The 9,706-nt window shown below is 42.2% G+C and overlaps 1 protein-coding gene and 1 non-coding gene across 2 annotated transcripts in view; one reads left to right on the top strand and one right to left on the bottom strand.

Annotated features, from left to right (window-relative positions):
- Positions 1-2,643, bottom strand: part of CCDC125 (coiled-coil domain containing 125) — a 34,431-nt gene extending 31,788 nt beyond the window's left edge. Inside the window, exon 1 of the mRNA XM_032404271.1 lies at positions 1,582-2,643. The gene's annotated coding sequence lies outside the window, so the exon portion shown is untranslated. The remainder of the gene's footprint in view (positions 1-1,581) is intronic.
- A 6,676-nt stretch (positions 2,644-9,319) lies between these two features.
- Positions 9,320-9,484, top strand: LOC116632515. The gene has a single exon (XR_004299451.1). It is a non-coding gene; the product is annotated as a U1 spliceosomal RNA (small nuclear RNA).
- The last annotated feature ends 222 nt before the right edge of the window (positions 9,485-9,706 follow it).

The raw sequence follows: 9,706 nt of genomic DNA, 5'->3' as shown, positions 1-9,706 counted from the left end.
GGCGCCTGGGTGGCTCAGTCGTTAAGCGTCTGCCTTCGGCTCAGGTCATGATCCCTGGGTCCTGGGATCGAGCCCCGCATTGGGATCCCTGCTCCGCGGGAAGCCTGCTTCTCCCTCTCCCATCCCCCTGCTTGTGTTCCCTCTCTCACTGTGTCTCCTTGTCAAATAAATAAATAAAATCTTAAATTAAAAAAAAGATTTATTGAGAGACAGAGAGCAAGTGGGAGGAGGGGCAGAGGGAGAGAATCTTCAAGCAGACTCCCGCTGAGTGTGGAGCCCAACACAGGGCTCGATCTCATGATCCATGAGATCATGACCTGAACAGAAACCAAGAGTAAGATGCTTAGCTGACTGAGCCATGCATGCCTCCCATTTAAAAAAAAAAAATTTTTTTTTTAAAGATTTTATTTATTTTGACAGAGAGAGACACAGCGAGAGAGGGAACACAAGCAGGGGGAGTGGGAGAGGGAGAAGCAGGCTCCCCGCTGAGCAGGGAGCGCGACGTGGGACTTGATCCCAGGACCCCAGGAACATGACCTGAGCTGAAGGCAGACGCTTAATGACTGAGCCACCCAGGCGCCCCATTTTTTTAAGTTTTTATTTAAGTAATCTCTACACCCAACCTGGGGCTCGAACTCACGACCCCAAGATGCAATGTCACATGCTCTTCTGACTGAGCCAGCCAGGCTTCTCTGTACCTTTTTAATAGTCCTTCCTGACATTTTTATCGCACATGCCCCTTCTGCAAGGAGTATCCACAGAAATGTGATAGACGGAACTGAAAGAAAAAAGACTCCTGCCCAGAAAACTTGGAGTAGAAGCATCCACACCCACTAGCCTGACAACTCTTGCCCTAGCAAACAGGTTGGTCAAACAGATACCTAATTCCTGGCAGGTTCCACAAAGAGGAACTAATGTGGGCCCTCCCTGGTGAACAATGGCTTGTTACACCACTCTCTGGCATTTTATTTTTCAACTTTCTGTGAAAATAATTTTAGATTTACATTACGTTGCAAAGACAGTGCAGAGAGTTCCTGTATATCCTTTGCTGAGACTCCTCTGTTAATATTAGGGTACATTTATCATAATTAATAAGTTAATATTGATACATGCTATTAACCAAACCACAAACTTTATTAGGATTTCCCCAGTTTTTCTACTGATGTCCTTTTTCTGTTGCAGGACACTACACTGCATTTAATGCGCTGTAATTTTAAGGCTCAACACTAATAGGAAAAATAAAATAAAATAAAATAAAATAAAATAAAGGAGGAGGGGGGCGGAAAGCAGAAACAGAATCTTTCAAATCTATTCCTTATTTTTTCAACGTGAGAAAAGGCCATTAAACTAGCATTTAGGGGAAAAGTAGCCGGTGTGCCAGCTTGTCCACAACCTGCCGAGTTTCCACGAATCCGCGCAGCCCGGGCCCGTGGTCCTCCCCGCCCCCCCGCCCCCCCGGCCGTCCCCACCTGCCGGGCCTGGCCCCGCACCTCCGCAGCGTCGATCGCGGGGACGGGATCCCAGACTCCGACCCGGCGCGTAGAACCCCCGCCGCCCCCGCACCCCACCAAGCGCGCTCACCTGGCGCCGAGCGTCTACGCCGCGCGCGCCGCCGCCCTCCAGCCACGTGACCGCGCGCGCCGCCCGGACCGGAAGAAGGGGCGAGGCCGCCGTGGCCCCCGGTGTCGTCTGGGACGCCTCCGCGGCCCCCCCGCGCCCGCCGCAGGCTCCGTCCAGCTGCAGGTCCCAAGATTTGCCCACTACGAGTGACCGAATTAGAAATGGTAGCGCGAGATTTAGGACAAGCCCGTGTATGCGTCAGTAAAGGTAAAAATGAGATGGCTGAAGCATGAAGTGTCCAGGGGTCCCGTAAGAGGAAGCTGGATGCGAGCTGAAGGTCTGCGGTGTAGGTGGACCGGGAAAGCAGGCTTTCCGTGCAAGAAATGAGGAGGGCTTTGCGGGCGAGACGAACTGCTCGGGCAAAGGCGTGGCAGTGGGAAGGAACAGGAGGGGGCCTGGAGAGCTGCTGCTGGGAACGAGCCCCGTGGATTTCCGGAGACGGGCCCTAGCTCCCTCCAGCCCCACCAGAACGTGCCAAGTCAATAGCTTCCTTACCTGGGTGAAATGATTTTGATAGTATTTTCTAATATCCGACGTCCTTGAAGTAACTGAAGGGACTTCGTGGTGGTCCAGAAACTTGGCAGGATTTAAAGATTACTCTGGATTAGAAACAAGCTAATGAACCCTTTCTTCACAGTAACAGACTTCCTTTATTCTTCCTTTTCTCCAGATCCAGCCCACATTTCCCTTAACCGCCCACTTCCCCAAGGAAGCATAACCTACACAAATGGAAAACCAGACTTAGAACAAGATCAATTATAGAACAAGATCAATGCTGTGTGCATGTTAGATCCTCGGGGGATTTAAGATTATCGTAAGAGATTAATATATTTATAGCTTTAAAGTCAGTTTGCCTACTATCTAGCATATTCAGTAGCTTTGGAAACCAAAAATAGTTTTTTTTTTAAACTTTGAACTATTTAAAATAGCCTTCTTTACCCTAAAAATATTTCAAAACTTTACCCCCAGAAAAACTTTAACTCTGTTTTCTTTGTCAGACTTTTCCAGAAAGCAGAACTTTAAATGCATGCATATAAAATTTTTATTTAAAAAAGACGAGTCCCGGCGCCTGGGTGACTCAGTCGGTTAAGTGTTTGCCTTCAGTTCAGGTCGTGGTACCAGGGTCCTGGCATCGAGCCCCACGTTGGGCTCCCTGCTCAGTGGGGAGCCTGCTTCTCCTGCTCCGCTTGCTTGTGCTCACTCTCTCTTCTGTCAAATAAATAAATAAAATCTTTAAAATAAGACATGAGTCTAAAGTTGGTTTTCATCACTATGTGCTATGCTGGTAAACTATTGCATAACAAATGTGTGCTGAATGTCTTTAAAAACGTATCTACCAGTTTGAGTACATTTCAAATCTGATGTGTATTATTTAACAGCTTTATTTAGCTCTAATCCACATAGCATACAATTTAAAGTATACAACTCAGTGATTTTTTAGTAATTCACAGAGTTATGTAATCAGCACAACCAGTTATTTTTATTTTTATTTTTTTAAAGATTTTATTTATTTGTCAGAGAGAGAAAGCACAAGCAGGAGGAGCAGCAGGCAGAGGGAGAATCAGGCTTCCCACTGAGCAGGGAGCCTGAGGTGGGACTCGATCCCAGGACCCTGAGACCATGACCTGAGCCAAAGGCAGACACTTAACTGACTGAGCCACCCAGGTGTCCCAATTTTATTTATTTAAGATTTTATTTATTTGAGAGAGCTCCAGCAGGGGAAGGGGAGAGTAGGGAGGGACAAGCAGACTCCCCACTGAGCAGGAAGCCCATCTGGGGGCTCAATCTCATAACCCAGAGATCATGACCCGAGCTGAAGTCAGATGCTTAACTGACAGCCACCCAGGTGCCCCAGCACAACCAATTTTAGAATATTTTCATCACTCCAAAAAGAAACCCCTTATCCATTAGTAATCACTTGTCATTTTCCTTCAACTGCCCCAGCCCTGGGAAAACCACTACTCTACTGTCTTTAAATATTTGCTTGTTCTGGACATTTCTTATAAATGGAATCGTACAATATATAGTCTTTCGTGACTGGCTTATTTCACTTAGCATTATGTTTTCAAGATATACCGTGAAACTGTAGCATGTATCAGTACTTCATTGTTTTTATGGCCAAATCATATTCAATTTTATGGGTGTATCACTTTTATTTACCCATTCATCTGTTGATGGACATTGGATTGGGTTTTTTTCCAGTTTGGGGCTATTATGAATCATGCTGCTGTGAACATTCATCAGTAAGTTTTTGTGTGGACGGATGTGTGTTTTTATTCCTCTCGGGTATATTCCTAGGAATGGAGTTGCTGGGCCATATAATACTGTATGATTAACACTTGGAGGAACTGCCAGAAGGTTTTTGAAGGCAGTTGCACCATTTCACATTAACACTAGGTAGTTCCAGCTTCACATCCTCACCAACACTTGTTACTTTCTGGGGTTTTGTTTGTTTTTAATAATAGCTATCTTAATGGGTGTGAAGTGGTATCTCATGGTGGTTTTAATTTGCATTTCTCTAATGACTAATGATGTGCTTCTTTTCATGTGTTTACTGGCCATTTATATATTTTCTTTGAAGAAATATCTTCAAATCTACTGTCCCATTTTTCAGTTGGGTTATATATCTTTTTAAGTTTGAATTGTGAGGGTGCCTGAGTGGCTCAGTCGTTAAGCATCTGCCTTGGGCTCAGGTCATGATCCTGGGGTCCTGGGATCGAGCCCCGCATCGGGCTCCCTGCTCGGCGGGAAGCCTGCTCTCCCTCTCGCACTCCCACTACTTGTGTTCCTGCTCTCGCTTTCTCTGTCTCTGTCAAATAAATAAATAAAATCTTAAAAAAAAAAAAGATTGAATTGTGAGAATTATTTATATATTTTGGATACTTGACCGTTATCAGATTTATGATTTGCAAGTATTTTCTACCATTCTGTGAATTATCTTTTCACTTTCTTTTTTTTTAAGATTTTATTTATTTGACAGAGAGACACAGCAAGAGAGGGAACACAAGCAGGGGGAGTGGGAGAGGGAGAAGCAGGCTTCCCACTGAGCAGGGAGCCCAATGTGGGGCTCGATCCCAGGACCCTGGGACCATGACCTGAGCCGAAGGCAGACGCTTAATGACTGAGCCACCCAGGCGCCCTATCTTTTCACTTTCTTGATGGTGTATTTTTTTTTTTTTTTGAACATAAACTCTATGCCCGACATGGGGCTTGACCTCACAACTCTGAGATCAGGAGTCACAGGCTCTACGGACTGAGCCAGCCAGGTGCCCCTGATGGTATCTTTTTTTTAAAGACTTTATTTTTTATTTTTTATTTTTTATTTATTTTTTTTTTTTTAAAAGATTTTATTTATTTATTTGAGAGAGAGAGCACAAGAGGGGGGAGCGGGAGAGGGAGAAGCAGACTCCCTGCTGAGCAGGGAGCCTGATGTGGGACTCGATCCTGGGACTCCAGGATCATGACTTGAGCCGAAGGCAGTCGCTTAACCAACTGAGCCACCCAGGCGCCCAAGACTTTATTTTTTAGAGCAGTTTTTGATTCACAGTACAGTAGAGGAAGGTACAAAGATTCCCTATATGCTTCCTGCACGCACACATGGACAGCCTCCCCCATTATCAGCATCTCACAAAAGTTACATATTTGTTATGATTGATGAAGCTACACTGAGATTTGAGGGTGTCTTTTGAAGTACACAATTTAAAAACTTTTGATGAAGTCCAATTTATTTTTTCTTTTGTTACTTCTTTTATTATTTTACCTAAGAAGGCTTTGCATAGCCCAAGGTCAAAGGTTTACTCCTGTTTTCTTTTACATTGTTTTAGCACTTACATTTAGGTCTATGATTCTTAAGAGTTAATTTTCACATATGTGTAAGAAAGGGATCCATCTTCATTCTTTTGTGTGTAGTTTTCCAGGTGTGCCAGCACCATTTGTGAAAAGGATTGTTCTTTCCACCTTCAGTTTTCTTAGCAACCATGTAGAAGAAAATGAACTGTCCATAAATGTGAAGATTTATTTCTGGTCTTTCAGTTCTACTCTATTGATCCTTCAGATCTATTCTTAGGCTACACTGTGTGGCATATATATATGTTGCAGATCTTGATTACACTGTCTTGATTAATGTCACTTTGTAGTAAGTTTGTAAATCAGCAAATGTGACTTCTCCAACTTTGTATTGACATTCTGAGTCCCTTGAATTTCTATATGATTTTTAGGATCAGCTTATCAATTTCTGCAAAGAAACCAGCAAGGGTTGTGATATAGATTGGGTTAAATCTGTAGATCAGTGGGCAAGTATTACTATCTTAACAGTAAGTCTTATGATCCATGAACATGGGATGTCTTTCCATTTACTTATGTCTTCTTAATGTCTTTATTTTTGTTTTTTAAGATTTTATTTATTTGTTTATTTTTAAAGATTTTATTTATTTATTTGACAGAGAGCACAAGCAGGGGGAGCGACAGGCAGAGGGAGAGGGTGAAGGAGGCTCCCTGCTGAGCAGAGAGCCCGATGTGGGGCTCCATCCCGGGACTCTGGGATCATGACCTGGGCTGAAACCAAGAATTGGACGCTTAACTGACTGTGCCACCCAGGTGCCCCTGAAATATACTTTTTAAAAACTTATTATACTACTAAACAAATCAAGATTCAAGATTAATACATTAAAAAAAAGTTTTTTTTCAAGATTTTATTTATTTGAGATAGAGCAAGTGAGAGAAAGAGCACAAGCGAGGGTGGGGTCAGAGGGAGAGGGAGAAGCAGGCTCTCCACTGAGCAGGGAGCCCAATGTGGGGCTCGATCCCAAGATCCTGGGATCGAGACCTGAGCCAAAGGCAGATGCTTAACCAACTGAGCCATCCAGGCACCCCTGTCATTTCTCTTAAATAGTTAAAAAACTACTAATTCATTCTCTTTACTTGTTATAGGTCTATTCATATTTTGTATTTCTTCTTGAGTAAGTTTCAATACTTGTGAAGTTCTAGGAATTTGCCCATTTCATCGGAATTACTTTTTAGGCATATAGTTGTTCATAGTATTCCTTTATAATCTGATTTGTTAAATCAGTAGTAATATTGCCTCTTTCATTCTTGATTGTAGTAATTTCAGTCTTCTCTTTTTTCTTGGTCAATCTAGATAAAGGTTTGCTAATTTTGTTGATATTTTATATCAAGTTTTTCATTTTCTTATTGTTTTGAGAGTACATTGTATATTTTCAAGACAAATCTGTTTCATATATTTGTTTTACATTTCTCCCAATCAGTGGCTTCTGCTTAACAGTATCTATTTTTTTTTTTTTTTTAAGTAGGCTCCACACCCAATGTGGGGCTCGAACTCATGACCCTGAGATCAAGAGTCGCATGCCCTACCAACTGAGCCAGCCTGGTGTCCCTTAATAGTGTCTTTTGAAGAGAGGAAGAGCTTTAAATTTTGATGAAGTCAAATTTATCGATTCTTTTTTCTTTGGCTGGTGTTTTTTATGTTCTATCAGAGAAATCTTTGCCTAATCAAAGAACACTAAAATTTTTTACTTAGTTTTCAACTAGAATTTTTATATATTTTAGGTTTTACATTTGGGTCTCTGAAACATTTTGCATTAATATGGTATGTAGTTAAGTTTGAGGTTCACTTTTTTAAAAGAAAATTTTTTTAAGACTTTATTTATTTGAGGGCGCCTGGGTGGCTCAGTTGGTTAAGCGACTGCCTTCGGCTCAGGTCATGATCCTGGAGTCCCGGGATCGAGTCCCACATCGGGCTCCCTGCTCGGCAGGGAGTCTGCTTCTCCCTCTGACCCTCTCATGCTTTCTCTATCTCATTCTCTCTCTCAAATAAATAAATAAAATCTTTAAAAAAAAAAAAAAAAAAGACTATTTATTTGAGAGAGGGAGGGAGATCACGAGTGGGGGGAAGGGGCAGAGGGAGAGGAAGAAGCAGACTCCCCACTGAGCTGGTAGCCTGGTTTGGGCTCGATGCAGGTGTCTATCCCAGGACCCCAAGATCATAACCTGAGCCAAAGGCAGACGCTTAACCAACTGAGCTGCCCAAGTGCCCCTTAAAGTTTATTTTTAAGTAATCTCTATATCCAGTGTGGCGCTGCAACTCACAACTTCAAGATCAAGAGTCTCATGCTCCACTGACTGAGCCAGCCATTGCTCTGAGGTTCACTTTTTGATATGCATGTCCATCATTTGTTAAAAAATTATTTTCCCCATTGATTTGCCTTTTGTACCTCCATCAAAAATTGCCTATATTGGCATGGGTTTCTTTCTCGACTCTCTCATTCTGTTCCACTGATCTCATTCTGTTCCACTGATCTGTGTACATCCTTCCAGTATGTTACATTGTCTTGCTTTAGTCTTTAATAGCAAATCTTGAAAGCAGGTACAGTAGGGTTGTTTGTTTATTTTATTTCTTTTTTTACTTTGTTCTTCTGTTTCAGCATTGTTTGGCTACTCTAGTTCCTACATGTCTCCATATAAATTCTAGAATCAGCTTTTGTGTGGATTGTCTTTGGATTTCCTACATAATATTGTTAACTGAGAATAATTTATTTTTTCCTTTCAGCTCAGTATGTCTTTATTTATTTTCTTGCTTAATTCACTGATGAGGACCCCCAGGAATCCAAATGACCATTTGGCTTTTTATTCACTAACCTTGTAATTTTTTTTTTTTGGTAAAGATTTTATTTATTTAATTGACAGAGAGAGACACAGTGAGAGAGGGAACACAAGCAGGGGGAGTGGGAGAGGGAGAAGCAGGCTTCCCGCAGAGCAGGGAGCCCGATGCGGGGCTCGATCCCAGGACCCTGGGATCATGACCTGAGCCGAAGGCAGACGCTTAACAGCTGAGCCACCCAGGTGCCCCAACCTTGTAATTTTTTGAATCCTCCCTTCCGTAAAAATAAGCCCTTTAGACAATAAACCTCTGAATGGATTTCAGGGGTCTGTGAGTCTTTGAAAAACCTAAAAAACATTTTATAGTAATATATATGTATCTGTCTTCCTTGGAGGAAGTGTGTTCATAGCTTATATCAGACTGTCAAAGGGATTTATGTTATCAAAAGGGTTAAGGAACTAAATTTTAAATAAAAGTCTAGATATATATAAATAATTTTCATGACATTGTTTTTCACATATACAGCAGTTAAAGTTACTAAGAACTGTGATTTTTTTTTTTTTTAACCTTGGACTCTGTACACTCCATAGGAAAGGATAAATGTTTCTTGGCAGTTTTGACCCCTATCACTTTTTGTTAAAAACCAACAAATTTAGGGTGCCTGGATGGCTCAGTCGTTAAGCGTCTGCCTTCGGCTCGGGTCATGATCCCGGGGTCCTGGGATGGAGCCCTGCGTCGGGCTCCCTGCTCCGTGGGAAGCCTGCTTCTCCCTCTCCCACTCCCCCGCTTGTGTTCCCTCTCTCGCTGTGTCTCTCTCTGTCAAATAAATAAATAAAATCTTAAAAAAAAAAAATTTAAATATTGGTCAGGGATTGGTGGTAAGAAGAAATATAGATGAAGTGAGGCCAAACCTCTTTTTCAAAGCCTGCACAAGAATATATATACCAACGAGGGCGGGCAAAAGGAAAATAGTGGTTATGCATACATCTAAGCTTATTAAGGCACTCATGAGGAACTGAATAAATCTTATTAAGAAGTCTCATTTACAGAAATAGAAAATGATTAAAAATTTGATACACTTTTATACTAAACCTGGCAGGGGAGATACCATGATCACGAAGGTGGTTTTCCCAGGGCAAGGCTCGTCCATTGCACTCCAGATGTGCTGACCCCTGCGATTTCCCCAAATGTGGCAAACTCAACTGCATAATTTGTGGTAGTGGGGGACTGCGTTCGTGCTCTCCCCTATTAAAAAACAGAAAGAAAAGAAAAAAGGAAAAAAATTAAAATTTGGTACACTTTTCATCTCTTTTTTTTTTTTAAGATTTTATTTATCTGAGAGAGATTGAGGGTGCACAAGTGGAAGGGAGGGGCAGAGGGAGAGGGAAAAGGAGAAGCAAACTCCCCACTGAGCAGGGAGCCCGATGTGGGGTTCCATCACAGGACCCTGAGATCATGACCTGAGCTGAA

The sequence above is a fragment of the Phoca vitulina genome, unplaced genomic scaffold (genome assembly GCF_004348235.1).
Source record: "Phoca vitulina isolate PV1807 unplaced genomic scaffold, GSC_HSeal_1.0 scaffold6, whole genome shotgun sequence".
NCBI classification, from domain to species: domain Eukaryota; kingdom Metazoa; phylum Chordata; class Mammalia; order Carnivora; family Phocidae; genus Phoca; species Phoca vitulina.
The sequence above is the reverse complement of the archived record's forward strand: the minus strand, read 5'-3'. Positions and strand labels throughout refer to the sequence as shown.